At 28.8% G+C, this 18,762-nt stretch overlaps 1 pseudogene; it reads right to left on the bottom strand.

The window, feature by feature from the left end:
• Positions 1-1,071: 1,071 nt before the first annotated feature.
• The window catches only part of LOC136987611 (orexin/Hypocretin receptor type 1-like), a 61,703-nt pseudogene continuing 44,012 nt past the window's right edge, over positions 1,072-18,762 (bottom strand).

The raw sequence follows: 18,762 nt of genomic DNA on the forward strand, positions 1-18,762 counted from the left end.
GGTTTATAAAGTATAAACATTTAGTTTAATTCTTTTAAAAAAATTATTTAAATAAATAAATTACTTAAATATCAAGAGAATGATTAAGTACGAACCTTCTATATTTTTATATTCTGATCCGAGTTAATGATTATATAAAATTCAAGAACATTTTACGAAGTAAAATTTAATATCATGTAATGTGCGACGTCATTTTTCACCTGATACGTCACACAATATGTCACAATAATTTACGATACTATATGTAATAAACTCATTCAATTTTTCCAGAATTAAAGAAGGTTTTAAGTCATTAAAAATTATAACATGGAAACAAAATGGCGACATTTTAAGAATTTATATAAACCTTTTTTTATAATTTATTTTCCGGTTAATTTTATATAATAAGTTGGGACTGGTTGGAAGGATTATGTAAATTTTATTTGTATTGTGATCCACTTCCGTTTCCAATTAGAATATTTGCATAAAAATTACATCTAATTCCAACCAATCCAAATAAGTACATTTCTTTTTTTTAAGTATTTTATTTAAAATAATGTAAATATTTGCAATAAGTTTATGAATTGTTCTAAAATATATTTATAAATCTAAAAACTTGAATACATTTCCAATTAAAATAAGTCATGCCCATTATAACAAAAAAAAACTCGTGTTTCGTGTGTTTTTAACGATTCGCCAACCGATTTTTTAAAATAAAGGAGTAACATCACACGGAAATGACGTGAGTTAAGTGGGTCCTCTATTACCAGTTTTATAATCTCTACACGCGATAATACACTCGAAACTTACCTTGTAACGAATGAGCAATGCAACCAACTTTAAGCCAATGGAAATTATAAAAAAAATATTGTACCAGAAGAATTTCTGAGAATAAGAAATAAAATTTAAAATATTTATTTAAATAACATTGATTTAATACATATATTTCTATATTTTTGAGCACAACCAATGGACTAGATAATTATATCTATACAATTACATATATTTATATCTACTGAATATTTATTTATTTAAAAAAAAATTAAATACGACTATTTAGATATTAAAGAAAAATATTTATATTTTGTATTTAAAAATAATTTATCTAAATTTAAACATTTATAACTATCATTTTAAAGAATATTTTTAGTAATTTATAGGCAAAGAAATCCAAATTACTGGCGAATTTGAGCATGGTTTTATACAAGCCATTCAAATTATGAGCACGAAAACGTGTTAAACAATTAATGATATCTTTGTTTTTGACAAAAATTTCCCTCGTTTCCCTTCGTGGCTGTTGTATAACGACAAAAATATGCGTTAACCGGCGTGCGACTTCGTCCTCTGTAACCTTCCCTCCAACACATACAAGTAAATGTGTTTCGGAATTCTTTACGAAATTTCCCTAAAATTAAGATAAAAAAATTAAATTTCATATCAACGACCTTTCTTTTTTCGAATTTACGACTTCCGTTTATAACCTACCACTCATAAAATTATAAATAAGTGGATTTATGGCGCTGTTGGCGTAACATAGCCAATGGGATATGAGAGAAGCCACTGTTGTAGAGTGTGTCTGTGGTAATCCTGTCGTGTACCTGCAAATAAAAATATAATTTATAATAATAATTTATAAATGTTTTATTAGAAGGTTTATATATTTACCTAAGAGTATTTATAAGATGTACTGGTAAATAACACAAACCAAACATGACAATAACAGCTATAAGCATCTTAGCTGCTTTCCTTCTTGATCTGATTTGTCCTGCAAAAGTTGCTTGTGATGTGGTGTGTCGCAAGGCACCGTTTCTTTCAGTTTTCTTTGCTACTTTTACAAGAAATTTTACAATTAGTAAGGTTTCATTTACTTTTAAAATAAAACTTAATTAAAAAAAATAATAATTTATAGAAGTTTTATTGATTTTGGGGGCTGAACGATTGACTGGTGAAAGCCGAAATCAAATTTTTTAAAATCATTTTTTGTTTCAATAATAATAAAGTAAAATTGACGAGAAATTACTACCTAGAAAATTTTTCATTCAGCGTTATTTTCACGTAATAATAGTAAAAATAACAAATACGTAATAATAGAAATTATGACTCTACGTAATAATGGAAAATTTTGTGCTGTCGTATTACGTAATAACGAAACGGTAAAATAGCTTATTACGTAACAATGTATTTTCCCCCATCGTTTCAATTTTATTAAGTATTTGTTATTTTTATTATTACGTAACAGTAGTGCACGATGTAAAAAGTTTTTAAATATGCAATAAACAAAAATATCTAATTAGAATTAATGTTTAAATGTTTTAAATTGATCTATAGCGATTAAAAAACTAATATTTATTATAAAAAGTCTTTACAAAAAATAAAAATAAATTTATAATAATTTTCATTTAATTCTTATTTTTAAAATATTTTAAATAAAAAAAAATATAATAAATTTATTTTAAATTATTATTATTTTTTTTAAAATTTTAGCTGATTTAAACACGACTTTTTCATTTTAAAATCTGTATTGTTGTTGAATTATTTTTAAAAATTTCTGCAATTTATATAAAAAATATTTTAAAATATGCTCTAGATAAAGGAATTATTTTCAATTAGATAGATTTATATTAGCCTATATGTTGAATTTTGTCGATATTGAATTTAAACTATAATTACAATTAATATTTTAATATATATAAATTATATTTTGTAGAACATGTATAAAATACATGTGTTAAATTTAGTCAACGAGAGAAAATATAAGTGTAATCGAACAAAGAGATCGATATCAATTGTTTTCTAATTAATTAAAGTAAGAAGTACATCATTTTTCTTCACTTGTGAACTCTATAACTTTATCCACTGTCTATATTTGATTACTTGTGGAAGACTTACACACTTTCCTTATTTTTACAAAAACTTTTTTGATTTTCTTCTTAAGTTATTCTAAAAATAAAATATTACAAACTAATCCAGAATTTTTCTAATGTATCCTCTATTGGCTGATTTAAACTTTAAGGGTTCTGGGAGTAGTAAAAATTTTCTATAATATTTTAAATTATAAATTAAAAAATTGAATAAATATTTATTTACTATAAGATTTCAACCTCTAACGCATTTTTTATAACTCGGTTAATGCATTAATTTTTATTATATGTTGTTCAAAGAATTTGATTATAAAATACTTCAATTAAATTATTAAAAATTAAAAAATTATATTTATTTATATATATTTATAATATAACTTAATTTATATTTATTTATTTTATATTTCTTTTTGTCGTAAATAAATTTTCAACACAATAATTATTATGATAAAAATTTAAATGTTGAAATTAAATTTATAAAATTAAAACAAAAAAGTCATAAATAAATAATTTTTATTTTAATTAAAGTATAAAACTTTATTTCAGTTATTTTAATTTGAAGTTTTTTAATATATTTTAATTGCTCTTTTAACATCGTAAAGGATTTTTCTTAATTTTTGATAATTTATAATTTAATATTTGAATAAAAATTATTATAAAATAATTTTATTTATTTTTTTATTAAAAATAAATAATTTTTTAGATTTTTTAAATATATTAAACATTAAATAATATATTAATTATGTAAATCCGTCCTAAATTTAAAATAAGCGAAATCTCCTCCCACCCTTAATCCTCTCACCAATCGTTGTTAAATCGATAACATATTAAACCAATCAGCGTAGATGTCATAAATATTTGTAGTAGCATATCTTAGATGTATTGCAAAGGACTATTTATGCTCATAAATTTAATTTGTTTAATATTGAGTTTTAAACAATTAAAACATAAAATATACAATTAATTGGGAAAAATTGAATTATTTATTAAACATTAATATAATATTAAGTTAATATAATTAAATTATTTTACTTATTCAAAATATTATATAATCATATTTATGTTATTTTAAACTTGAAGTGAACTTTAATATACGTTGTAGACTTATAAAAATAAATTTCTTACGTGATCTATTAGTAAGTTCGGATTCACCACTTCCCGGAATGTTCTTATTCCAAAGAACTCGAGCAATTTGGTAGTAAAGAACCGACATGAGAGCGAAGGGTGCTACATATAGTATAAGAACAATAACCAACTGATAAATTTGGGTGTTGTCGTCGCTCCACGTGTAAGCACAATCAGTCAAGTAGTGTGTTTCCACTTTTAAACTCGGATGTATTCTCGTATCCAACACAATCACGTCTGGTAATACCAAGAGTAAGGAAGTGATCCAAATGAGAAAATATGGCTGCCTTGGCTTTTCCTGCTGTGCTCTTGAACTTGAAAGGATAACAGATGGCATACCAACGGTCAATGGATATGAAAGTGAGCGTAAGAACAGACACTGAGACTGACACGCTCTATAAATAAAAAGATATCATTTAAATCACTTAAACATACAGAAATTAGCCATTATAAAATAAAGACAAATTTAAATATTTAAATTCTCTTAAATTTTATAGCAAAAGTTCTAGAAATTTAAAATTTTTACAATACTTTTCTGTAGGAATTTTGAACGGAAATCGTGTCGAAATGCGTTTTAAGATACAATTTATTTTTAAAAATAAATTGTGTTTTATTTATGTAATTTTATGGACTGAAATTACGAGAAATAAGAAAATAAATTCCAAATAATTTATTAAAATAAAAAAAATTAATAAATTTTTAAAATAAAAGAACGTAATGCATTTTATTAACAAAAAATTAATAGAATAAAAATTTGAGACGTGAGTTCATTTCTATAATTTTAAGTTTATATAAATAAGTATCATTAAAAAACACATTAAGGAACAAATAAGAATTCATAAATTTTATTAAATATACTCATCACTCTTCTTATTTTTCAGTAAATTCTTTGCAGATAGGGCAAAATATATAATTTATAACGCAATTTTTCCAGACTAAATTGATTTTTGGATAAATTAAATAGATATCAAGGACAGAATCTTTATGGAAATTTAAATTTTCGATTGCTATAGTAACGAAAAAAATGAATTCAATTTATGAAAATAAACTTCATAAAAATAAGTTTTAAATCAAATTATGAGGAATCGATATCTTCTGTTCACGTATAGATACATAAATTGATTTTAAAGTATTTTTATAAAATTATTCTTATAGATTTATGTCTGAATTAAATGATACCGTCGAAATAGTAATTAAATCATATTAGTGAAGCCAAATTCTTATTTGTTACGTGAAGATATATAATAAAATTTACGAGCCTTAGGTTTTTAGTATTTTACACATGAAAACATTATTGTACTTTACAGCATTACGTGTTAGTTCGGACTCCCGACAGAGAACAGAACGCACGACTTTCCTCGTCAAGTTCTGTTTATAAATAAATCTTATAGTTAAATCTATTTTTAATTTTTCAGTAAAAAGTACGCATTTTAATTATTTAATAATTTCATTATGTCAGAATAAAACTAGTTTTTGTATTTAAATAAATTTAATTACTCAAGTATAATTAAATTACATTTTTAATGTTAGTTTATTACTAATTAAAAGTGTCTTTGATATTTGTAGAAGTAATTTTATTGTGATTTATTACTGAGTTATTTATGTAAAAATAATTAAAATATAATTTAATGCTTTTATGGTAAGTAAATGTCAAGGATTCTTACAGAAAATCTTTTGTTAGTTTATAGTTTCTTAAGAATTTGTTTCGATCATGTGAACACGATCTACAATCCTGAAAGATGGTGTACGTTGTCTACAACAGCTGTCCAAGCATTAAAAAAATTAAATAAAAAGAAATCAGATAAGTAAATCGGAGTGTTTTGCTACTAGATAAAAACGCTGTGTTTCTTAACTAAACAGAAAAGCGTGTGTGTGTCATCAAGATGATGTATGACCAAAAAATTAATGCAGTTAGCAAAAATACCGAGTCAGACACGAGCTACAAATAACTAACTCCACGTTTGCTAGTTTGCAATAAAAATTATTGTCTTTCACACTAAAACTAAAGGAAAATAAGGTAAATGAATATATTTTACGCTAAAATCAGTATTATTATTCGTAACTTGCACCTTTGAGTGTGATAAACATTTCTTTGTAGTTCCATTCTACGAAAGATGTCCTTTATAATGGCGAATTTGTTTGTAAAAATAGGACTTGGTTATCGATAAAATATTGCCAAATGTAATTTCTGTACATGCAAAATTTATTTTACGAATATGCTTTAACAAAGTACTGTACTGTATTCAGATTGCACTATGCATTATGACGATTACAAAGAAATGTAGAGGACGCTGTATACATTTAAAACGGCGGATGAAAACAGGGAATGTGATGTCTTACGTGTTATTGAATGTAGATAGAGGTTAACATTATTTGAAAAAAGATAATTGTATAGTGAATTCAAATTATATTAATTGGATTTCAAGAAAATAATTGGAGCTTATTTTCAACCACAGCATTTGTTTCCCTCGTAAAATCAGTATTATTATTCGTAACAAGATTGGTCAAGTCGATCTGATAGCACGTTCCACAAAAGTGAATCAAATATTAATTTTGTTTAAAATAAATTTTATAAATTCTTGGAATCAAGTTGTTGTTCAGAAGAATTTTTCACTGAATATACAGTAAGGCTGAAGTCACACTTACAGAAAAAAAAGCTCACGTAACCGTAACGACAATTTTCCGTTCAGTGTGAATTCCGTGTTTCGAACGTAAAATCGTGAAAGAAAAGAAAAACAGAATAAAAAAATAACAAACTTTTCGCCCTACATTTACAATCATTCCGGCTCCCACCAATTCAAGCTAAACACAGTTATCGGTCACCTTTGACTTTTTCTTTCTGAGCTTCCGTGATTTTGAAGCAGCGACGCGACTATCAACACGTGTCAAAATGGCCGCTGGGCAGTTCACGCGGTTTCTCGTTTTCGGCACAGCCGCCACATCGGTGACATCGCGTCATCGCTTCCAGGGATCTGATTGGTCGACATCTACATCTTACGGCCAGAAAAAATTTTCCACCGAGCCCCTCTCGAGTTGATTTTCCAGAAAATTTAGGCAAAATTTTTCTGGATTTGGCTTTCAGTTTATGTTTTCAGTGGTGTTTTTCTGTAAGTGTGAGTCCAGCCTAAGGGATGTGGTTTATAGACTTAAAAGTTTAAAAATTACGTTCTAAACCATTAGTTTAGAATATAATATTTAAACGTTAAAGAATTCTATTCATAGCGTTCGATCCTGACGATGGCTACATACAGTCGAAAGCGTTAGATAAAATTAAAAATAGTTGCTGGAATAGGTTTTTTTGTCTTTAATTTACAATAATCCAGTTAAAGTTCAATATATGAAATAAAAGAATTGAATGTGAAGAAATGTTATCATTAATACAAAGACTTCAATTGACTTATTTCGATTCTAAGAAGAAATATAAGTCTGAAAAGAGTTTTTACAGGTGAAATCATTGCCCATGCGCGTGGAAATCTGACGACGGACAAAAGTCCTAACATAAGCACTTCACCACTATTGTGGAGCGTGCTAAAAAGTGTGTGTATATATATATATATAATTATAATTATTATAATAATTATTATTATTATTGCAAATATACTTTTTTGAAGTTTAGAAAGAATATAAACACATTTGTATGTTAAAATTATTGTGGTCCACCAGTGGCGGAATGGATAACACTGCTCTAAACTGGTAATTGGTCGTTGTTTTGCATCAGACTAAGGGGTTAACCACATGGAGTTTTCTGGGTTTTCTTCACGTATGTAGCACGTAAATAGGGGCCAATTTCCCATCGAAAGACGTCAGGAAGGTACAAGTGTTTTCTGATCCATCGTGTTGCGTTGTCTTATCCCGTCAATTTAATCCATTATTTTCTTTTACTTTTAGGGGAATTGTGTTTATCATAGACTTATTCGTAAGTTGCCTGTTTACATTAAAATTTAAATTTAACATATACTGGCAATTTTCGTATAAAATGAAATTTCTATAACACGGTTTCCCTTTAGCACGGCTAAAGAATTGCAACCTGTTGTAATTTTTGTAATTTTGACATGTAATTTGTGTAATGATGTAGTTTTTTTGACATTTTCATTTTTTCAGTGAATCCCCATTGTCGATCCGCTTGCTTTAAAAAAAAAAAAAAAAAAAAAAAAAAGGAAATCTCACAATTTATTCTGCTGGGGAATTCCCTGATAGGTTCAATGCTACAGAACTTTAGCTTGTTAGAAACCATTAAATAAACTATTTGACAACGAAGAGTGCTGTTTGTGATTTTTAAGTTTTAAAAAGTGCTATTTAGAATTTTATTTGATTGGTGATTAATTTTTCTAAGTACTTTTTCTTAAGGAAGTAAACTTTTTCTAAAGAATCATACTGGAATAATTTCTTTGTTATGAATATGCTGAGTTCAAGTAAAAACAGCACCGCTGAAAAGAAACTTTATTTTTGTAGAATCAAATATGTAAATTTTGAATTGTGTTGAAAAAGGAGGAGATATCATACGTTGAACAAGGTTCAAATTTAAATTATACGACAATCCGGACTGTAAAAAATGAAAATTAGAATTGTTGTTGCTGCAGGATCTTTTGTTCCTGCAAACTTGACAGATTTTTTGTTAGATTTCGAACATAATTCGCTTTTCCTGACGGCATTTAGTCTCGTATTCGTCACGATTTCGCATTACGTAAAGTTTATAGTAACTTCACAACTATGTTATACGAAATCGCCTGTCTAGAAACTTGGGTTTGATATGAAAATCTTAAACAAACGGATTGAACTGACGGGATATGCAACACAACATGGGCAATCTGCCTTCTGGGAAGACTTTCTATGGGAAACTTGTTGAGCCATAGCACTAGGGGGCTAAGATCTACCAGGTGCTAAGCTATCTCAGCTTAGCACCTGATAGATCTTAGTCAGTAGTGCCTATATGTAGTATCTTATAATATAATCGAGATGGGTTGATAATAATAATGATGATAATAATAATAAGTGCAGAGCCCAAACGGTTAGGAGTTGAAAGTTGAAATTTGGTACACAGTTAGCGTACGTCACGAGAACACACTAAGAAGGGCTTTTTCGAATTCCCCCTACGGGGAGAGGGAGAGGATTAAGGCTTATCCTAAGAGACAGCTTCTACTGTACTGTTTTAGATGAGATTTTTTTATTTTTAACTGCGCTTTAGTAGGGTACGCCATGAGAATGCACCATAATAAAAAATTTTTGGAAATCCCCCTCGGGGAAGAGGTACAGGATTAAGGACTACTTTGAAGAACTCGGCTTCTACTGTACTATTTTAAATGCGGTTTTTTGCGTTTTTGACTGCGTTTTAGTAAGGTATGCCATGCACATTAAGAAGGGATTTTTAGAAATTCAACTCTCCCAGGGAAAAGGAGGAGAGAGTTAGTTTTAGTCAGTATAAAGTGTAAATAATAAAAAAGGAAAGTAAATAATGGCACATATTTATTAATTTCCAAAATGTATACTATATTTTAGTCATTTCCACTGTTCGGGTAACCCAAAAACAATAAATCCAAAATAAACGAATTTGAAAGAATATTTGAATTCGTTACAAATTCGAAATATAATGTTCCAAACAAGTTTTCTTAAATTTTAGAATTTAAAATTAATCATTTTATTTAAGTAAGGTTATCATAGTTCTTAGCACCCGGTGAAAACGGGTAAGATCGGCTATAATCTAATAATCTTAATCTTCGCTATAGTTACTTTCTGCCCGAGCAACGCCGAGCTCACTGCTAGTAGCCTATGTAATATATTTTTTCGCTTTCATCACGTAAACTTGGGCTACTGTTACTTTTCTTACACTTAGACTGTAGTTAATAGCCCAGTGCTGACTGATACTAGTCAAAATTTTTACAGCTTACTTCTGTCGCTCCCAATTTATTCCTGGCTACAGGATTGAACTGGTCCCTTTTTAAAGACACAAGAAATAACCCGGAAGAAGTGGGCAGCCGTTGATAGGGCGCTAATCCATACCAACTACCAGTTTTCAGTGGTTTTATCCACTCGGCCATTGGTGAATTTAAGGTAGGTTATTAAGACTATTCTAACAATAGTTTATAGATCGAGTGTGTTGAGATCACTCAGTACCGAGGCCTGAAAGAATCATTTGGTGACCGAAATGTTAATCTTTCCTCACATCTATAGTTCACAGAGGAGGAATTGCAGTTTTTCCATTAAACAGCTCGGATTTCAAATCTTCGAATTTGAGCTTCCAAGCTGCTAAAATAATTTTAAATAGTTTTTATTCATTGCGAGTTCACTATAATTTTTTTTCGGTTATTCGTGTAAGTTTTACGAACTTGCTGCCAGGGGCACCTTTACATTAGTATTATTTCAAAAAATACATTCATTTATGTTTTCGGTGATTATCGATAATTTTTTATTACTTTTTATTAAAAAGTGAAATTTACTTTTATCTTCATAATTAGAGAGGTTGCGACCGACGTTTTCATCGCGAAAACGAACGTCGGACGTTCAGCGCCGTCTTCCTGTAAGCCTAGAAGTTTGACACTGGACGTCGAGCATGATTCCATCATTGTCAAACTTCTAGGCTTACAGGAAGGCGGCGCTGAACGTCCGACGTTCGTTTTCGCGATGAAAACGTCGGCCGCAACCTCTCTATTCATTATTAACGATTTCTATCGTCCAATCTGCATTATAATATTATTTTGATATGCATTAATGTTACTAGCGAGGTTGAGGCCGAAGTTTTAAATGCGAAAACGTGTACGTCGGACGTTCGGCGCCGCTTTCTTCTAACAAGTAAGTCTAGAGGTTTGACAATTACGTTTGGAATGTCGAGCATGATTCCACTGACTTTCCAAACACCATTGTCAAACTTTTAGGCTTACAGGAAAGCGGCGCCGAACGTCCGACGTACACGTTTTCGCGTTTAAAACTTCGGCCTCAATCTCGCTACTGTCCAAAAATTTGTTAGGATTATTATTTAATACTGTATTTATAAAAAGTAAAAGGCCTGAAAGTGGCATGTGTCAATTGCTTGATATTTTGTAGCAGTCAGGAGAGAGAAAATAGCAAACTCTTATTCTTTCTCCCCCGCGACTATGCGACATATTACTAAATAATTCCAATTACAACTTTAAACCAGCAGCATTTGAATTCTTTTAATAGTTTCATTTAAAGAATATTCCCGTTTAAATTCAGATCCATTCATTGATCTGTCAGAAAGTAATGAATTAAATATTTTATGATCAATCAAGAAATATGTCATTAAATTTAATATGTAAATGTTAAGTTGGGCAAATTCGATTAACTGTATTTTAAAATGTTTAAAAATATAGAAATTTAATATTAAAAAGTCTGACGTTTGATTTAAAATCAATTAATTATCTCGGAAAGAGGAAGATGAGATTTGAAAATTTGGAATTAATTTACTAATACATGTTGCATTGGTCCTAATTTCTTTTTAAATTAAGATTTAAAACATTATTATAGTGTTTCGGTTGTTTTTTATATTTGTTAAAGATAGATATAATAAAATATATTTTTAGACATTCCTTTTTAAAATAAGATTTCAGTGTCAACTGCCACTGAACATTGGTAGTTGTTCACGGGTTTACGCCTCACCAATGGGCTTGCCGGTTCACTTCACGTGTCGAACATCTGAATAGGGGCTAGTTTCCCATGGAAGTCCGCCCGGAAGACATCCTCCTCGGAAGATCGCCCACCTCTTGCGTTGCTATATCCCATTAAACCAAACTAAAGGTTTCGTAGTTACATCTATTCCTGTTGTTCTCTTTCATGTTAATCCAGCAAATTTCATGATTTCATCCTCTCATTTTTCGTGCGTCTATTCCTGTCATCTGATCAAGTCTTATTATCCAATCGTTTCTCTAACAATGTAATGGGCCTAATGTGACTTTATTCAAATAGAAAGATATTCTGTTTGAATATAGTTCTGTATTTTTATGTATTTACTTGCTCCCACTACTTCAAATGATATTTTTTACAGTTACTGTATTTTACGGACTATAAGACGCGCCTGAATTTTGGAGGCAATTTTTCGAAGAAAAAAGTGCGTCATATAGTCCGTAAAATACGGTATATCTTTTTATGATATCGTGTTGCCTTCAATAGGGAATGTAACCAAAACGCATTTTAAAATTTTCTTTAAACTATTTATCAGTTTCAGTAAAGAAATAAATTTCTTGTATAAACAATACATACAAAATGTGTCTTCATACAATCTGTCCTTTCTCAGGCAGACGTCGGAAAGCTCTGCGTGAAAAAGGACAGATTGTATAAAGACACATTTTGTATGTATTGTTTATACAAGAAATTTATTTCTTTATTGCTGTTAAATCGTCCTGGCTTAATTTTAGAAATTAGGTATTTATCAGTTTCTTTGTGAACCTTTTAAACAATAAATATAGTCTTCAAACACAAAATTGTAGTTTTTTTTTTTTTTTTCTTTTGCTTTTAGCAGAGAACATGACAACTTTTAAACTTTACTCTGAATTGAACTAAATAATTGCTGAATACTCATGGAAATTGTCGTTATAGTCAAATTTCTGCGAGGTTTTTTTTTATCTCTTTGTGCATATTTAATAGCGAGGTTGCGGCCGAAGTCTTCATCTGTAAAACGTGAACGCCGCTATCTTGTAAGTGCGCTCGACGTTCGACGTTCACGTTTTAGAGATGAGAACCTCGGCTGCAACCTCACTATTAGCTTTTCCCCTTTTTTAAATCCAATTAAATTTAATATTTTCAGTTATTCGAATAGAAGCCGCTAGCTCTGTTGTTTTAAAGCCAACGTTTGTATTAAAATAATACAAACGTTGGCTTTAAAACAATGAAGATAACATTATATATTAACAAAAGTTGTGAGTTCAGCCTCCCATGATATATTTTTAAACTTAGAATTGAATTATTTCTATAATTTGTTAATTAACAAACTAAATTTTTAATAATTAACAAACAAACTTTCCAACGTTATTTACAAACTGACATAAGTTTAGTTAAATAAAATATGAAATTAGGTATAATTTTTTTAAATAAAGAAATAATGAAATAATATTCTGTCCGCACGAGGTAGACACTTCAAAGAATGTGATGACGTTGAATAGAAGAAGCTCATTCTCATAAATAGGGGTGTTCAAATCTCAAAGCAGGATACGGCATAATATGGCACGATTATTTCATTATCATTTATCAAATTTAAATTATTTTAAAAATTTTAGAAGTTAAACTTAAATCTAATTGATCAAAAATTTTCTAAAATTAATAAAAAAATAAATTATTGAAAATGTCATTTAGAAAATATAAAAGTCTTTTAATCAATATGATTGAATTCTATTAACTGAAATTAAATTCTTTTGAATTTCTTTATCGAATGAATAAATGTAATTTACATAAAATATCGAATTAGAAAGATGCAAATATCTCAAAAATATGGAAAAGTTTCTCACTTTTGAAACGTCATATTTCAAAGCAAGTATTGTGAGTGATTCCAGACGTTCTTCGTCTTTTAAAAACGAATTTTTTCAAAAAGTGATGAATACGTCAGTTTGTCTTTTAAACAATGATTGGATTAAAAAGAGAGTATACCAGCCAATTAATTAACTTTAAAAGATAAAAAATTAATTTTTTTAAACTAAATAAAATGATTAATTGCCGAAGAGAAGATAATCTTAAAGTAAATATTAAAAAAAATGCTTTTTCTACGAAATATGACTCTTAATACTCTTATCTCCTTTTAATTTTATTCTCATTTTTTCTGGTAGCAATTCCCTCTCCAGCTTTACCCATTTAATTCATTAGAATACGTTCCTCTCTTCGAATCATACAGTATTACTATCCACAAACCAAATTCCATCACAATATTTATCATTTATTTTCTTGTTAATTTATCACTGTTTGCTTTTATACACCATTTGGGTGATTTCATAGTACTATACCTTTATTTATATTATCATGTTTTTGGCCTTCGTAACCTGTTTATCTATTACGCTAGTTTGACAGCAGGGTACACATAAAACATAAAAATCTGCGATTTCTTCATTTATACAATTATAAGCAACTGCTGGTAGCGGTGCGAGGGACATTGACGTCACAGCTTACGCTCACGAAATCCTGCGCCCTCATTTCGTGACAGGGCTGCAAACAGCCTTTTTTAAACAAGATAATGTTCGGCTACACACAGCTAGGGTTTCCTAGAAATCTCCGTCACGTTGCCACACTTTCTCCATCTACGACTTGAGGGATTTGGAGCGGTAGTTATAATATTCTCCGGCAAATCAACGCAGGATATCAACTATATTGCTTCGTGTGTCCGGGCAATAGGAGATCCTACAAGTTACTAAAGGTTCCTTTAAATTGTATTGTTGTTCCACAGAAAGTTGTGCCATTTCTGTGATATTATAATCACTTATTACCAACATCATTACGTTCTCGCTAATAAAATGCGAGTTTTATTCTAGAGGTTTCACAACACGTATTATTATTATTATTATTTTTTTTGATACGAGTGTATACCATTAAATAAGTACTGTACATTTCCATTTAACTTCTCTCATTTTTTAAAAATTAAAATGTACTAAAATTCTATATATTTATCTTCTCGAAAGATCGCTTTTAAAGCATGATGGATCTATTCTTTGACAGAATCAAACAGACAAGATTTATGGAGATAATTATTTTCTTTAAAGACGAAAACGCCTTTTACAATACTGAAATGTTGGATAGTTATATAATCTTCCCTGCACCATAAAATAACATTGATGAAACGAACCTATCACTTAATGCTACATCTTATTTTAGCTGCAAGAATGATTTGTTCTCTCCTTTATTTTGAGCTAGGAATATGCAATGAAATCCTAATATAATTTTATTCCAAGCTTCTAAGATATGTGTACGTGTATAAAGCATAATTAAAACCTAAATTTTTGTTTATTTATTAATTAAGATATTGTAACAATAAAACATTCCATAATCAGTTTTAATTAGGAAGAAGAAAACATTTAATCAATTAATAGAGAAATGAGAAATATACGAAACTAGACTAATTAATTATATTCAAATCTCTCCATTTTTATTATCATTCTAATTAAGTTTATATCAAACATAATTAGTGATATGCACAGTACATTTAGATATTATCTGTGCCTCAATGATACCTTATGCTGTTCATTAGATTTACAAGCCTTTAATTCCTAAATTATAATGTAAATTGGACCCTTTATATCTTTAATAATCCTTAAATACCTAGAAGTCATTACAAACTTGTAATTAATCCTTTTTATACATATAATAATCAATCTTTTTGTGATAATCTTCATCACAATGCGTATGAGATGATGATGTAGGAGCGAGTTGCTCTTCTAGCAGATGGGTCCGAGTTCGAAATTCTACTCTATAAATGCCTTATTCGAGTATGACGTTTCCTTCATTAAAACATATATTTTCGATGTTTTAAACTATGAAAATTACAAGTTTATTGTCTTTACGTGAGAATTTTGAGTATATTTAAATGGAAAAAATAGGTTGAAAACAGAAAAACCAAAAAGATATCTTCTAAAATTTGAATAAAATCAGTGAAATACTTTTAATCCCAGACGTGTTGGAAGAGGAAACCTGAGCAAGAAACATTCGTCAAGTCATCTTGACATTTCCAATTGATGTATTTTGGACATCGATTTTCTTGTTAAGCAATGAATTATTGAAAATTCTGTGAAAACAAGATTTTCACAAATCTTATCGAATCTATTCTTGATATAAAAAAAAACAAGATAAACATTGTCGACATTTTCTATTTTCCGATAAAATTATGAAAGTCTTATCCAATTAACAAGGTCATAATTTTACTTTTAAATAGTTGGCTTTCGATATAAAGAACTCTCAATCAATCGCTATAACGAGTTACATAGAAAGAATCAAAATATTGTTCACTATATCGAGAGTCCTCTGTAAATTGAATTTTAAATTCACTAGAAAATATGTTCAGCTTATTTCGAGTAGAACAGATAGAAAATTTATATGAGATAATTTTTAAAACATACTTTAAAAAAATAAAATGTAGATATTTTGAAGTATGAACTGTATGAAGATGAAAGATATCTTGGAAATCAAATTAGTAGTGGCTTGTCCCTATACATTATACTTTCCCTCTAACAATAGAGTTCGTGCCGGTCATCTATCTAACACCTTTCAGGGAAAACTTTTTGAATTGAAATAACATAATTTCCAGTTTGTACTGGAAGTTCGTGTTTATTAGATCTTGGCCTCCTGCCTCATATCTGGTTGGCTCTTTTATCTATCTAACTCCGTTCTTGAGATTAAGAAATGACAGACGGACGGACGACAGCGGGAATTTATAGATCTAAATTTTTTTCAAATTACAACCCAATAAGAGTAAAAATGTTCTGCCGCTTTCTTGTAAAAAACAAAATAAAAAGTTTTGCTTTATATTTTTATATTTTGCTTTATCAAAAAGAAATTTCAATTTTCACAATAGGAAAGATAATTGTTTTTCTGAACAATTTATAGATAATTTTATGTGAATTTTTGTTATTTTTGTACTTAATTTTTGGTTTTATATATAAATTCATTGTCGCTAATGTATGTTTTTTTATCTTAAATCAATTATACATCAAGAAGAAGAAGGGTCGTGGGAAAACCCACCTACCTCCAACTATATACATTCATTAATTTATACGGGCAGACATACGGACGAATTGTCAATATTACTTTGTTTAATCACTTAAAATGGATTAAAATGACAAAATGTTATCTACTTTACATTAGTTTGCAACCTATTTTATATTATTTCATTTAATACACACTGGGTACTCCAAAAGTCAGTTAACTAGGACAATTCATAAAGTTTATAGGCCTTACAAATATAACTAATAAAGTATTTGAATTAAGACAGTAGTCTAATTTTTGCACTATTTAACGGCCATCCTGTATACTAGTATTTAATATATTATGAATAATCAAACATCTTTACTAAAGCTTATATTATATTACCATCTAAGCTTGAAAGTGCCATACTAAAAAGTTTAAAATAATAAAAGAAAATTCAAAAATTTCGAGAATTTTTAACATAATCTGATATTTTCTTTAGAAATATTCAATTTTTTTGTTTTTTTTTTGAAATTTTTATCAATTGTAGGCCATTGGTATAAGGTTAAATTGTGGCTTTCTAGAATTTCAATTCGGATCAATTCTCTTCAAAAATACGTCACCTTACGGATTATTTATCCTTCACCAGAACAAAATCCAAGTAAATTTCTAGAAGATAGTACCTTTGTCTAAAAAAATTATTATTGAGAATATTTAAATTTTTTAAAAATCTGAAATGAAATATTTTAAAAATATAAAATACCATTTTTAATTTTGAAAATACTCTATTTTATATATAGATTTATTATTATTCTAACTAAATTTAGACGCTATTTTAAAATATTTTACTATAAAAAAATAAATAATTCATAATTAAATTTAAAAGTAATGTTTTATTGTAGTACAGTAAATTCCCCGCTTTACGACCGATCCCGTCTTTACTTCTGAGTTCCAAAATCACTCAACACTGGTCGTGGATTCGCGCCTCACCGGACTGCCGTGTGGATTTTCTACTTTTATTCACGTGTCTAATACCTAAATAGGGCCTAATTTCCTATAGGAAGTCCTCCCGAGAGGCACTCCCCCGTTCCCCGTTGGTAGATTGCCTACGTGTTACATTGTCCTATCTCGTGAAACTAATCAATCAACCAACCTTTGTGTGTTATAGATGCATGAATCGCTACACTTTATTGGTCACTTTTGTGCGATGCAATTAGAACTGTTTCACGAACGTAACCGAATTTACGACACCGAGTTCGTGAGAAATTACGGTTCGCTTTACGGCGGATTTTCAAGAACAATTACGTCGTAAAAATGGGTATTTTGTCGTATTCCTATCTGTTAAAGGTTGAAAAATTAGGGTAACATTAGCAATGCGGATACAGCATGCGGTGTTGCATCCATTTTTGTAATTAGTGTATTGCATATATGCAATCACATTATATATAATGTAATTGCAATGTGTTTAATATAGTTGCAAGGGGGAGTAAAAGAAAGATAGCATAAAAATTAAGGTAAAATCTACTTGAAATTTTGAAATTTTACAAGGAAAATGCGATTATTACACGTGACTTATTGAAACTTTGATGCGCGACGATGCGATGCGACAAGATACGATGCGTGAAGTGCAATTTTTGAAATCGTAATAATTCCATTTTCGCTTCTAGATCATTATGCAAATTTTAAAACATTATTTTTACGAATAACTGATAATTAGCTTAAGAATTTGGTCAAACAACCATACAGACATCGAGTAAAATCCATTCGAAGTATTTAAATACTGTATGTCAATTATACGAAATATTGATTTTTCTGTACACGAAGAGGTCATTTAAACTATGCATAAAATATTTTCGATAAATTCATCAACATTTAGCATAAAAATACATAGATTTATTAATAAAATATTAAATAAAAATGATACGCAATTCAATTTAAAATAAATTTTGGTTTGCTTTTTAATAAAACAACACTTAAAAAATTAAATAAATAAGCACATTTCAAAACGATTTATTTAAATTTACTGTAAAATATTGAATATGTCGAGCGGAAAAAGTTAAATCTGTGATTAATCGGAGCTGTTTTGTAAAGCTCATTTTTATTGGTTCAAAATTTGTCAAATTTATGTAAAATTAATCGCAATTTAGTTTTAATTACGGTCTAGTTAGACACAAAATTTACGGACAGACAT

Source organism: Centruroides vittatus, unplaced genomic scaffold (assembly GCF_030686945.1).
Source record: "Centruroides vittatus isolate TY-2023 unplaced genomic scaffold, ASM3068694v2 scaffold_2520, whole genome shotgun sequence".
In the NCBI taxonomy this organism is placed as follows: Eukaryota; Metazoa; Arthropoda; class Arachnida; order Scorpiones; family Buthidae; genus Centruroides; species Centruroides vittatus.